This window comes from Xenopus tropicalis, chromosome 6, assembly GCF_000004195.4.
Source record: "Xenopus tropicalis strain Nigerian chromosome 6, UCB_Xtro_10.0, whole genome shotgun sequence".
NCBI classification, from domain to species: Eukaryota; Metazoa; Chordata; class Amphibia; order Anura; family Pipidae; genus Xenopus; species Xenopus tropicalis.
The window spans coordinates 66360634-66375906 of NC_030682.2; the positions used below are offsets into that span (position 1 = coordinate 66360634).

The 15273-nt window shown below is 35.4% G+C and overlaps 1 long non-coding RNA gene across 1 annotated transcript in view; it reads right to left on the reverse strand.

Moving 5' to 3' along the window:
* Nucleotides 1-655: 655 nt before the first annotated feature.
* Nucleotides 656-15273, reverse strand: part of LOC116411475 — a 28721-nt gene continuing 14103 nt past the window's right edge. The window contains exons 2-3 of the long non-coding RNA XR_004223123.1: nucleotides 1216-1269; nucleotides 656-793 (exon numbers count right to left, since the gene is read on the reverse strand). This is a non-coding gene — a long non-coding RNA (uncharacterized LOC116411475). The remainder of the gene's footprint in view (nucleotides 794-1215; nucleotides 1270-15273) is intronic.

Below are 15273 nucleotides of genomic sequence, written 5' to 3' on the forward strand. Positions count from 1 at the left end.
GCTTTAAAAAGTTGTGTTTTGGACTGATTTATTGAGAAATTCCCCCCAAAACCCACTAGTCCTGCCATCTGTTTCACTTTCTGCTGGCTAAATTCTCTGGATGTGCAAGGAAGCCAGCGGCTCTCAGTAACTGCACTGTAGGATAGAAACCAATCAGCAGCTAGGCTGACCTGATAGGAAACTGCAGCCTGCCTTTGCTTGTGTGCTTGCAGGGTTGTGAGTGGCTCTCCCCCTCCTACTGTGCTTCTAGCAGGGACCATTAGGACATGCCCAACCCTCATTTGAAACACGAACAGAGACCCGATATGATGTACTGTACAGGGAGCTCCAATAAAGGAGCCATTTTTACAGACAATTTTTAGATAAAAGCAAAACCAGCACCATATATTTTTCATAATTGCCTACAAGATTAGGGTTTTTTTTCATTTATCCAATATGTCTCCATGAGATTCCTTACACAGAAAACTCAAGGTCCCAAGCATTCCGGATAATACATCCCATACCTGTACTAGTTTAATTTTCTGCAAACTTCTAAAATAATTATAGAATATTTCAAACCAGTTTTAAAATTACATAATACAATTCAATTGAACTCTAATCTTTTTCTATAAACATACTTATTAACTGATACATAAAATGCAATATCTACCATCACTCTCTGTAGGTATTGTTGGCATTGCTTCTGTAGTTGTTTTTTTAAACATTGCCCTTGACCTAATCTTTGTAGGTGAATTGTGGAACTTCTTGTTTGACTGGAAAAGTTGTAATTCCTTGTTGGTCTTTTGACTTTTTACTAAAATATATATAAAAATATAATTTTAATATACAACAAAATTGAAGAAATGTTTGTTTAAAAATTATGGTTTGGACAGGAATATGCATAAAGCAATGAGTAAAGGGGATTCACATTCCTACCCTGGATTAACAAAAGTATTAAGGCAACTACATAAAATGTAAGGGGAACACTTATTGTGGAATGTTAACATAATTCCACACATTTCTTGCAATAATGTAAAGGTTCCTTAAAACGTGTTTGTCTACAAGGAAGAATGGGGCAGTATTTTTCATATTGTTTATTATACTTACTGTAAACTTTCAGAAGATGGTAATCACAGTTTTTAATCCTACAATACCTATTACAATTCAATATGAGTGAAAAACCCAAGTGAAAGCCATGGTATAATAAACCTATACTCAGCAGTTAAATTGACTTACTTTCTGGAATGATGTCATTGTAATGCTGCACTTTTGCCTTTCTAACAGGTCTGGCTGAAAGGGAAATGGATAATAATAATTAAATTTCCATTAAATAAAATATATCTTGGCGTTATTAACATCTAAAAGTCTAAACTAAAAAGTTGAACCAATATTGTTCTCTTTATGGAACTGGAAACTTTGTGTGCTTTGTGTGATAATTTATTGATTGTTTTTTCAGAAGGAAATAGCACCATAGACACAATTTAATACTAATACTATTAAAATGACCACATTAGATCCTGTAATTAGCACTTGATTTTAAATTAGTAATTTAGTCATCTGCAACTGTCATTTTCTTTGTGGGTCCAATGCTGCATTGAATCTGGGGGCTTTCACTAGAAATAAAGCTATTTAATACAGGTATGAAATCCATTATCTGGAAACCCATTATTAAGGATGTTAAATCATATGGAAAGGCCATCTCCTATAGAGTCCATGTTAGGCATTTTCTCTGCTATAATGAAACAGTACATTTTACTTGATCCTAACTAAGCTGCATGAATCCTTATTGGGTTTATTTAATGATTACATGATTTAAAGCAGACCTAAGTTACTTTTCCTTTAGCTTTCCTGATAATAAATCCTATACCTATAGATTTTATAGCAGTACATTGCATATTTTAAATGCACTTTTTCATACAGATGGCTGCTAGAATAGGTTTTTATTTCCTAGTAGCATATTACAGTAGACAAGAACATAACTACCACCCACATGCCTGTGTACCCTACTGTGCAAAGAGAAAATAAATAGTGGAAGATAGCAATGGAAGATAGTGAAAGCAATCGGCAGGCATTAGGCTGGGCTTTCAAAATTTACTGACCAATCCCCAGTACAGATGCGGCCAGCAAGTGACATGCTGTTACTAAAATGTTGCAAACCTAAGCCTATAGTAGAGGTTCAGTTACCCACTACCAGTAAAAGAGCATAACAGGTTTATAAGGAATTATTTATGAAGCACAATTATAGCCATGGTCCTGAAAAGATTGTCACAATCATTGCAGGAATCCGTTCCATTCATTGCATCATTCTGTTCAGATGAATCATGTACAGTATTAAATGCATGCATATACGAGAAGTGGTTGCTGTTTTTGGGCTCCTTAATTGTCCAGTAGTGAATTAAAGTTTTGCATTTTAAAAAATCAGAAGTGTCCTGTTTCTTTTTGTGACATTAAGTAAATAACTTATGCAAAAATAAGAATCCAAATAATAACTTCAATCTATATTTATATCTTATTCTCCTTAATGCAACAGGACACCTTTGTTTATTTGTTAAATATACTACAATCATCACAATACAGAATGATTGTTAGTGCTATTTCATTTGCCTTTTAACTACTGCTTGGTAAAGCATATTCTTAGTATTGAATTTTGGTTGTGGTTTGCTAAGTACACTGAAGTGTTTCAACCCAACTTATGCTGGCATTTACTAAAGGGCACTTGTCATGGCCAAGTTAAGATAGTTGGTTTGAAATAGCAAAGTGGCCTAATAAAAACCCTTAACTGTTCTACTTCTTAAAAAAAAAAAGTACAAAAAAAGCATGGAACATGCCTCACATTACTTTGCTGCAGTCCCTAAACAAGTACCCTCCCATTTAGATTGTAAGCTCTACGGGGCAGGGACCTCTATCCTCTCGTCTCTTTGATTCTTAACTTATTGCAACTGTACCTTGTATCTATTTGTATTTATTGTTATCATCTATTATTTTAATACCCCCCTGTATTAATCTAGTGTTTTACTGTTTAGCGCTGCGTACATAAGTAGCGCTTTATCAATAAAGATATACATACATACCTACAAATATAAATAAGCATGCATACCGTGCATTACAAAAATAGCATATGTAAATGTGTAAATATGCATGGAACACTGCTAAATAAAGACTAAAAAGAAATATAATTACCATAAGATGATTCTAAAACATAAATAAGAAAAAGAAATACACGCAAAAGATCCATGTTGCAAAAACACAACAGTCCTCTTGCACAGTATAACACTGTTTAGCCTGCACCTGACCCAGAGCTGCTGCATGAAACCAGCTGCATTATGACATCATCACATAACCACACCCACCAGCTGGCTACATTCCAAAGTAGTAAATGACAAACAACCAGTTAGCATCAAGGCCCAGCTAGCATTGTGACCGCTAGTGTTTTGACTATTCTAGTGTTAAACCACTAGAATAGTCAAAAGAATGTGGTATTGGGATCATTATTCTAAGTTGCATATACAACCTGCATAAAAATAAAGTAAATATAACCAGTTAAATCTATATTTAAATGATATGCTCTTAAATTGAACAGTATAAGGTTCCTACAACAGTTATAGGAACAGTTAGCACAATGATTGCAACAATGCAGACTGTATAGGATACCTATTTTTCCTTAAACGGAAATAGCAAATATGCAATTTAATATGCATCAAAACAGGAGCAAATAAGTAGTTAAATGCATTATAATTAATATGAGAAGCTAAATAAACTCTGACTTGTTTAGTTTCTTGCAAAAAGATAACCTTCAGTCAGCACCTCTCTGTCTCACATAGTCTTAGCATATTTGAAAATACATTTTGTAGAAAGAAACTGCTAAAGGATATATTCTTAACCAAATAACTGAGTCTTAGTAATCTAAATAATGTAATTTGGCATGGTCATGATATGGTCAGCCTTGTGCTGGCCCAAATTAGACTGATTGGACTGGGCCAATGATCAAATCATTATAGGGCTATGTGGAGATCAGTTAGCAGAGTGCTGCCTCAGCCAGCTGATGCGGCCCTTTTCCAGTGTATCTCCCTTTGTCACTATTACAATTACTTCTTTGCCCCAGGGATACACAAGCAACAGATATAATGGCATGCATAGGCTCCCAGGAACAGGTCCAAGACTCTGTGCCATTTAATTTATTCCCTATTCTCATCTAATTAATTGTTCATCCATTATACAAGGCCCAACTTTTTGGTGACTGTTGACCATTATAATCTCCACTAAGTGATACAAGTCTCTTCCTTGTCTATTCACTGATTATTTATGTATTTATTTTATGTAGTAGTAATATATATGAGATAACTTGATAGGACCTATAATTGTGTTTTATTTTTTGTGTTGTATTTTTGTTTTTTTTATTAATTGGTAGGCTGGACAGCAATATTTGAATTGGTGAAAAAATTATGTGGTAGCGTAGCTGACAGTAACCTCTGTAATCATTTGTATGTAGTTGTGATATGTTTAGAAAAAGGATCACATTTAAAGATAACTGACATTAGGATTGCTACCTGAAAAAATATTGACCTTCCTGTTATTTTTTTTTAAATAGAAATTTAATTCAAATTCAAATTTAATAAAAGGTAAAATACTGGCCTGGTACAACTGTTTTTTTATTGGAACTACAGCAAAGAGAAAACTCAACATGTGATTGCAGGAGGAGAAAATGCATACGTTTCTAATAGAAATCCATATTTTGGTAATATTCTTATTGATCTGTATTCTCAAGCTTCTTCTCTAGACAGTAGTATTATAGTGTGAAGAGGATGTTTTGAAACTCCTGTGCTACATTATTATGTTTTGCCTACCTATTTCACCCATACCTCTTATGGACCTATTGTCAGAATATCTGGTCTGGCTACTGATCCTACTGCTATCTACACCCGCCAAACAATGTAGGTCTCTATACAAATATATTGCACGAACAAGCTTATACGTAAAACCCTGCTTCATCTCAATAAACCATTTCATAAAAATATACTTTCTTTAGTAGTATGTGCTATTGGGTAATCCTAAATAGAAAATTGCCATTTAAAGAATTAAGGGCCACCTCCTGGGATAATAGGATTCATAGTGCACACAAACAAGCCAAGGCACAAATACATGCTAGGCATCATCAGCCAATCAATGGCAGAGTTTTGCCTTTAACAGGTCAAGCTGCATTATTTCTGGTCATGTGATCTCTGAGGAAGCCCGCAGCCCATCACAAAATGGTGGATCAATGGGAATAAAAGGGCAAATATTTACTGATATAGATATCAGTTTGGTGAGATTCTTTAATAGGTCACTTAACATAAATAAAATATATGTTAGTAAAGTATTTATTCTGGGGGTATAGATTTTCTTTAATCTAATCAACATCATCATTCACTTGTTCATCTGTTTATTTAACGGGTTAACTATTATCATGTTGGGTTCATTAATTTTATTGGTTTAAATTTAAAATGCTGTCATTCTCACACTATTTATGCCAGGGTGCCCACTGTTTGTCACTGGGTGACTTTGACTCAAGGTTAGAAAAAGTGGGCACACCCACCAATCACCAATCACAATTTACCAATTGACTTTAATGGTTTAAATTTGAACTGCTGCCGTTCTTTAACTATTAATCCTAGGGTCCCTAAACTTTGCAGAGTTAGTCACTGGGTAACGGCTGTTCCAAGTTAGAAACAGTAGGCAAAGCAACCAAATGCCAATCAGATGTCACTCATTGACTTTCAGTGGAGAAATTTAAATTGCTGCCATTCAGACATTATTAGAAACCAGGGTCCCCAAACTTTGCACAGTGGCTTTTACTATATAACTGTGGTCCAAGATTAGAAAAAGTGGGTGGAGCTAAAACAGATCAGATTTCATTCAATGACTTCACGTTTTTCAACCCAACATGAAGTTTGTTCTCAAACTTCCCTTCTAGTTAACATGTATTTATAAGACTCTTATCTGTGTCTATAATTTACCCACCCACTTAGGTTGTAAACTCTACTGAATAGGTATCGCCATCATGGAATGTAAATTATACTTTAGTATAATGTATTTTTTTAGGCTTATAGCACATTTCTTATCTATATGTGTATTTCATGTACAGGTATGGGATCCATTATCTAGAAACCCGTTATCCAAATTACGGAGAGGCCATCTCCCATAATAATTTTGAGAAATTATTTCCTTTTTCTCTGTAATATTTAAACAGTACCTTGTACTTGATCCCAACTAAGATATAATGAATATTTATTGGAGGTAAACAATCCTATTGGGTTTAATGTTTAAAATGTTTTTTTTTAGCATGGAGCTTTAAACTATGGAAAGATCCCTTACCCAGAAGACCCCAGGTCCCAAGCATTCTGGATAACAGATCCCATATCTGTACTGAGAAAAAAAATGCAGTATTTGGAGAACATATTATATCTTTGTAACAGAGCAAAAAGTAATACATATTAAAAATGTGAATTATCTGATTAAAATGTATAGATGGCCTTCCAGTAATTTGGCTCTTTCTAAATAACATGTTTCCATATAACGCATCCCATACCTGTACAGTGATATTGCTTGATTGCAAAATTGCATAACATTTGCATGTTTTTTTCATTGGGGTGTTATTTTGGATGCTGGCAGTGCTGGGGTGTCCCATAACTCTTTCACCAAGTGTGTGGGACATTAATGTTGAGTTTCTCTTCATGCAACATATTGTTCTGTACCTTACAAAGGATTTGAAGAAATGAAGGCATATAGTTTGACTTCCACATTTGGTATTATAGTTTGTTCTAGGAAGAGGACCAGCATTGGGACAAAGCCAAAATACATGTAAATGTTTTCCTATGTTTATCACCTTTAAACACCAGCAAGCAAGCTAACCCTGCCACCATTCTAAACCCAACCCTTTACATTACTTTTTCCAGATAAGGGATCTTTCCATAATTTGGATCATCATAAATTGTTTTGCCACCAAGTATCATTAACATGTATTTATGAAGCACCAACATATTCTGCAGTGCTGTACAATAGGTGGGTTTATACATTGGACATACAGAATTACATTGCGGTGAAGGGGGCCCTTCCCAAAAGAACTTACAATCTATAAGGAGAAAGGGTTAAGACACAAAGGAAACTGTTCAGCCCAGTTCAGTGAAGGCAACTATTGTAAAGCAGCTGTGCCAGGCACTGTGGTCTACTTCCTTTACAGGTGCATATACTTTCTGTAAATTTGTTTTTCATAATATTTTCCAATACTCCGCTAAGCCACTACAGTGAGGGCCCAATATTCTTCAGAAAAGTAAGCAAGCACAGCGATTCAATTCGTGTTGAATTAATAGCCAAAAGGAATGCTAAGAGTTGCAGTTTTATGCCAGTAAATGTAACATTCATTTGGACAAAGCTGTACTCTCCCCCTATATGGCTGTGTTAGAACACTTCGTTGCAGCTTCCAAATGCATTCACATGATAAAAATGAATGACACAGAAAGTATATAACGCACGTACACAAAGTCAATTTTTGATTGCATGTGCAGCAATTTTCATTTGTAAAATTTGAAGAAATGTACAAAGGGATATATTTATCAAAGTTAAATTAAAAACATATTTGGTTTGAAATGTGCTACTTTCTGTTCCTTTGCCTATCTACTGGTGGTTTGTTTCAAGTGTTGAAAAGTCCAAGAAAATTGTTGAAGACTAGTTACAAAATAGCTTCAATCATCAAGTTCTATAATACAATAAACTTTGACAAGTGATACAGAAAACGGTTTGGATGCTTTTGTCTCTGGTAAAAAAAAAAATGTTTGATGTGTAATTTAAAAGCAAAAAGGACCAGAAAAACCAGTATAAACAATCTAGAGGGAGAGAAAGTGGAAGACATCCAAGTGAAAATGCAGTTAGGGCTTATGAAAAATCAAGAAAAGCTAACATTTTGGAGAGGACCCCAGCCTTCATCAAAGTTAATAGCATTGGTGAAAGGCAGTAACATAGGCCAGCTGTCATTTGACAGCTCTTATCATATATCTCAGTTAATAACAGGAGACATAGGCTTGTTTTTTTTTTTTTCAGACAGCAGAACAGTACATACCCCCTGATACTTTAATAAGTATAACTTTACAGAAGGGTGCAGAGAATTGCTTCCAGCTTATTGTTTATGGATGACTAAAACCTGCCTGGATAATCTGTAGGTAGTCAATTATTAGCACAGGAGGTTTAATACCAATCAAATCATGTGACAGGCTTGGACAGAAAGAATTATTAAACTGGGGAAAGAGAACGGGGAAGATTATGGGCAAGGCTTAAAGTTGAGCTCATGGCAGTGGTACAAAGCACTGACAAAAAACAGGCCTACCCAACCAATATCTTGGCAAACATCTGGATCTTATAGTGTATGGTCACCTTAAGAGGTAGCAGTCCTGGAGGTCAGAATTCCTCCTAACATAAAAATATGTTCTACAATCATTCCTGAACTCATATCTATTTTATCAAATGACCCTAACCTGAAATTGTATATTCTTGTTGAATGCAGCATAGTGAAACTTGATTGTTACAGATCATAGAATAGACAGATTTTATCTATGATTAAAAGTAAGCACTACAGAAATCTGTGTTAACTTGTGACAAATCCAAACCCAAGTTTCTGTAGGTACAATGCTAGGTTCAATTACTCCTATGGAATCACATACAACGTGTTTAGATTACAAAAGGTAGTTTAGGCTATAGAATATACCTAAATATACCTTAAATCCCAATCTTTGAATTTAAAGATCTGAGTTTTTGTTCTCCTTGTAATCAGAATAGTTCATCAGGAAATAGGCATCCACACATGAGCAAGTGTTTTACGTGCCCTTTTATCAACAACTATTTATTACCTCTTAAAAAATATTTTTTGTGACAGCTGCCAACACTTGTGGCATAATTGTACAAGTATTTATGTCCCATAGGGTAGATATATATATATATATATGTGCCAATCAGGCAAGTCTATCCATATGAGGTTACTGGAGCTTTTAATGCTATATATTAAAGGAACAGTAATAAAAATCTAGTGTAGTGTTGCCCTGCTCTAGTAAAAGTTGTATGTCTGGGAGCAACATCGAAGGGGTTGGCAAGCAACTGGTTGACATGAGCCACTGGTTGGGGAACACTGTGTTAGAACATTTAGTTTTATAAGTTTGTGTTACTAGGGTTGTCCCTGCTGTTTTGATGATCTGTAAGAGTTCTGAGACTCTTATTCTCAGTGACCTGTTTTCCCCACTTCCTACTTTGGTGGATGCCCCATCTTTATTTTTAGTATGCTTGCTCTCAAATATCCTGTCTGAATACTTCTGTGGCTATAGCCTTGTGGTTTTAGTCTTCTTTGAGAGTTTCCTAACTCCTATGTGGAAGAAGGCTTCAGTAGAGCAATTTTGATTAATGCTAATAAATGCCCCTATTGGTATTGAAGATTTGGTGGATTCTGTTGCCATAGTACAAAAAAAATCTGTTTCTAAAAATATCATCAGTGACTTTACTGGTTACAGAATACATTATACAAAGTCTAGTTTGGCCTTTAGCCAAAGTATGTACATATCACAATTAGACAGTAGAGGGTCACTTCTAGATATCCTGATGCTCTTTAACTGTGCAGGTTGCTAAATAAACTATTTAAGGACTGTTGGGACAAAGTCTGTTATAACCCTTAATTTCAAAGTGTTCCAATATAGTGTAAGGACACTGTAAACAGGTAGCTCATCCTCATCTTCTCCCATAAGAATGCAGAGGCTCCAGGTTTATCTTAAGTATGTGACTGTATTTAACTTTGTGTTTTTATATATATGTAAGTTCCAAATTCATAGCAACCCATTGGGCTAACTCAAAAGACAAACCTTCAATGTCGAGGTAAAGTTCCTTGTTTGACATAAAACCATTTTCTGAATGGTTTATCACATTTGTGAAATGTCTTCAAAAGCTTTTAATCAGGATAAAACCTTTCATACATCTTTCTGCATACCAATATGCTATGTCGATATTAACATGCACAGCATCATCCAAGCAAACCTTATCCAGCCCTGCCGTTAGCTTTTTCCAAGGGTAAAAATGATACAAATACTTTGCCTTCCACTAGTAAAAGCCTTAAGTAGCAGAAAGAAGCCCTAAAAATGAATTACATTTCATTTCATAAAAGCTCTTATCTTATATCTGAAAGGAAAACCTTAATATGGGGAAATATATCTGAGCATGCTGTTCAAAACTGTTTTGATTTTTTAAACCCCAGCAAGAGAGAGTCTTTTCTAGGCTTGAGTTCAAGTTTTGTTCTGTATAATAACATGGGCAGAGAAACCAGGCAAGATTTCAGCATGGTAATCCAATGTACAAACACAGCAAGACTAATTTCCATCATAATGAGAAAAGAAAGCAGGTGTGATTAGTATACACTGTGCAATTCACTCCTCTTTGAAGTCAAATTCTGTAAACTGGAATATTTAGACTCATAACCAGCACCTGCATGTTGCTTTCTTTGTAGCTGTTATTATGTATACTCTTTTTCTTAACATACTGTAACATTTAAAATGCTGGAAGTTGAAAATACATTGTTTCTAGAAAAGCAGATCTTATTAATGATAATGAATGATGCTGTGTGTATGTGCCATACACACAGGCAGCATAGTCCAGGCAGTACCTAAGGTGTGAACAGGTGAACAATGGCCGAACCTGAGGTGTGAACACTGCAGGGGTTGAACTATGTAGGGATTAAAAAGTGTGAATAACACAGGGGATTACATTTTTAAACAATACAGCCTTAATCTGAGGTGAGAACCATGTAGGGGGGCAGTTAATTTCAGTGATACTCAAGATTACTAAAGCTAACTCAAAGGTAATACTAAAGCTTACTCAAAGGTAAGTCATCAAAGCAGCCAGACAGGTGGGGGGCCACACAGAGGGGCGCCAATAGGACGGCACTGCGATAGGTGATACCTTGGCAACGGTTGTAAACAATCCATTATATCCACCCACACTCCCTACATGTGTAACCCTTTGTGCAAACAATTCGACATAATATATACATTCATAAAAAAAGATATAAATCACAGTCTTTGTTTAACCCTTTTGGCGCCAAAGACCCTGGTTCACTCCATATTTTAGGGGCGGAATCCCTTCCAGGACCATAAATTTCAGTGTGTCTGCTTTATGGCCCATATCCAAAAAATGTTTGGAAACGGGTAATTTGGCGTTTCCCAGATTAATGGAGGATTTATGTTGAGAAATGCGCAACTTAATATATATTTTATTTTATATATTTATATATATACTGTATATTGCATTTGTCACTTTTCCTATAGACCAAGGGCCAGAGAAGATTATTGTGGTCTTGGGGCACTACAATTTTCTACAACATGCTGCATTAGCCTTGCTAAAATCTTTTTCTTTCCTGCTAACCCACATGGAAAAAATCAGGACTGGGGGTAAAAATAATAGGGGGGTGACAGCTACCATGATTCTGACCACTGTGATATAGACTAGCTTTAAAGATCTTCCTTTTGTGTTTTAGTCCCACAGTAGTATGAGGAAAGGCAGTGGGACCTATTATTAAGGCACAATATATATTTTAGGCGTAGTCTATTTGCTAATTGAGGGCCCTGTGGCTATAATGTGTTTGTAGCTAAAACTGCTGGGTACCGTTGGACTGCATGCAATGTATTTGTTCTGCTTTCTGAGGATATGAAAGGCTCTGGTGCACTAAGCAGAGAGTTATTAAAAGCAGTGACCATAAAAACCTTAATCATAGGTCTTAATCAAAAAGTAAATGTGTTGTTTTTATTAAAGAACCAATGTTTTGGTCCCCTTTAGGACCTTTAGCAAAAAAAATCCAGTTTTACAATTTTACAGTGCACCAATAATTGGTGCACTGTAAGTTTAAGGGCCCAGAGGGGCCCAAAACATTGTTTTGCTTGTATGTACTTGGGCAAATACATTTTTGCACAGTTTACATTTTGAGTGTGCTACTGGATTTTTTTTTTTGCTATTGTATATTGATTTTTTTTGCTATTGTATATAAGGGTGTATTGTATAGAGGTTTGAGCTCCCCAATTATCTGCTATACCCTTTAGGACCTTTGTCAAGGTTACACATACTGTACAGACCAAATTAAGCAAATTCAAGTAAAAGATAAAAAAAAACAAAATCTGCACCTAACTGTGGTGGAGTTACAAGCAAATGTAGAGGATTACAGAATTGAAAAGAAGGGAAGGAATAAACATGGTGTTGCAATTTACAGCAGAAAATCGTTGATATCATTCATTATAGCATCTCCAGGGTAAAGCTCTTTTCCATTTTCCAGATAGCTCAGGATATTTCTTTAAAGATTTCGCTATTCTCTACCATCTCATGCTTGTTTGCTACCTCATTCACTAATTCAAAACCCAGGGCCTTAACCCCAAAACTATGCAAAATGAGGAGTGAAAGTTCATGCACATGAATTAAAGAAGTATGGAGAAGAAAAAGGCTTAATCATTTTGGTTATATGCCCCAAGGCAGTTAAGCTTTGCTTAAAAGTGCACTGGCTCAGGGAACTATTGCAGAAGCAATTGGTCACCATTTTGCTTTTGGTCTCTGAGGTTCTTACTTGTGTCCTGGTCTGTGCACATGCGGAACAGAACAAAAACTTGCTCTCAGTTTTGCTCTGCTGCGCGTGAACACCGCTCAAGACAAAGGCAAGGTTTGCAGAAACCAAAAGCAAAATGGCAGCACCGTGCTCCCTACAATAAAAGGGACTGAGGTTAGAGATTATAATCACTGAGGGTGCCTAACAAATTAGCACTCCCCAGTGATTAAGCCTTTCTTTGCCCTTTTAACCATGCATCATTATCCTATAAATCATTTTATGAACCTGCTAATTCGGCTTATTTAAAAAGGTGTGGGATTGTTTTAGTATATTACAGCACTCTAAAACTTGCATGACCCATTAAAGTCAATAGGACTATTGAAACCATTGATTTTGACCCAGCAGTGTTTTCATTCATAAGCTTCATGTAATCAAGGCTTGACATTAAATAATATTGATCTTAGGGTTTGTGACATTTGCAATGAAAGCTGACTGTGCAATGAATACCTGGACATTCATTTGAAGAATGAATGTTTTAATCCTATAGCACTGGAATTTTTAATTTAAAAGAGCCCTTTCATATGATAAAATATGGGGAGAAATATTTTTGCTGATACCTTCAAACATAATTTGTTTGCCACAGAAAAACAATATTAGGTGTAGTACCATTTGTTCAGCTGGACACCTGACTGAAGTTTTTAGAAATATCCGACATCTTACCCCATTATGCTTTAGTGTAATAATGAGAGGAATATTTAACAAGAGGTTTTTTGTCCAGCCTTTTTCCTGTGACTAACGACTTATTTTTAATAGCAATTGTGTTAAAAAACAGTAACAATATAACCATGAATACATTCAAGATTTCATTTTTTCGGTAATATTTTCTAAAAATTGCAGCAAAAACATGATCTTGATATTTTTTTAAATTAGCCCCTAAGGGCAACCAAGCCCATTCACAAAAAAAAACTGCATTTTGGTAGAAACCTACACTTCCATACCACACATCTATGGCATGTGGACAGGTTTTAGATAGCAAGATTGTTATTTGTATTTAAAAGAACACACAACTGTGAACGTGAATTGCAGCAAAATTGCAAAGATGAACATGAATATGTCTGTGCCTAAATGTGTTTGTACAGATAATCCAGTATGTGTATGTTTGCTTTTGCAACATAGTTTCATCCAAATGCCAAATTTGAATGTATTAGTGATGGGTTTCTGATTAATTTTGCTTCTGCAATATTTACACACTTGTGTGAGCAAGTCATTAGTCTTTCAGATGCAAATTACAATTAAAATTGCTCAGGAAATACATTTTTCATGTTTCAGTGTAGATGGAAAGAAAGAAAATGGAAGGGTATTTGGGAGAAACGAATTAGAACTACAGGGAATTTCTTTGCTGCCAAATCATGCTCTGGCTGATTAAACTACAAAAGCTTCTCTCTTCAATAAGATCTGTATCCAATAGCCATTCTACTGTTAAAATAAAATTCTCTCATTAGCAAGTTCTGCTATGGAAAAGTAATAAAACTTGTGTTACTTAAATCAATAACTCTGTCTGAAGACTAAAAGGCTACATTTTAAAAATGCATTTTAAGGGATATGCTCGGAAAAGCCATTAGTTCCTTAACAGGCTTTCACATTTGTCCTTTTTTTCTTTACTTCAATGATGCAGGCTTTAATGTATTTAAGAAAGAATTTTGGCTCACTCATAAATATGCTTAGAGAATGTTTGTCAGCTTAATGTGTGTTACTGGTTGTTGCCCAGTCATACAAAGCAACATCCTTTGTATGATTTACAATTATTCACACCCAGTTTGGAATGTAATGTCTGATCTAATATTTCAAAGCATTTGTTCATATACTGTCTGCTTACACACTGTATTAAATGAAATGCTGGACATAGAAATAGAGATATACATTGCCACAGACTTCACTCTTGATCTTATACTAACACACTATATTCATACAAGGCTTAGAAGTGTATTTTTAAACCAATTTATTAAAACCAATTGCCACATTAGAGAGGTGGAGCCAAGGCCAATGAATTATATATGTCTCATTTACTTTTAGCAGACACTTGGTGCAGAAACATGTAATGTTACAACATGCTTTTTTGTTTTACACTTGTAAATTGGTTTGTAAGTAAGGCTAATGTCACACCAGGGGGCACATTTACTAACCCACGAACGGGTCGAAATGAGTCCGATTGCGTTTTTTTCGTAATAATCGGTATTTTGCGATTTTTTCGTATTTTTTGCGATTTTTTCGGCGTCTTTACGAATTTTTCGTTACCAATACGATTTTTGCGTAAAAACACGAGTTTTTCGTAGCCATTACGAAAGTTGCGTAAAATCTGGCGATTTTTCGTAACGTTAAAACTTGCGCAAAAAGTTGCGCTTTTTTCGTAGCATTAAAACTTACGTGAAACTTTGCACCTTTTAAGTTTTAACGCTAAACTTGGCTCTAAACTTGGTTGCTTGGTCTTGTTCGGACAATACAGATGTCAGTACTTGTGCGACTGCAGCTTTAGCCCTTGCAGTAGTCACTTAGCTTTACTCCTCAAGGCTTATGCCAAACGTGGCGTTTGACATATATTTTTGGCAAGCTGAAAATAGCGCCATATGTCTCCTACCTGTGCCTGCCCCCGAATGAATGAAATACACTCAGGCTATTTTCGGCTTGCTAAAAATATACACCAAACG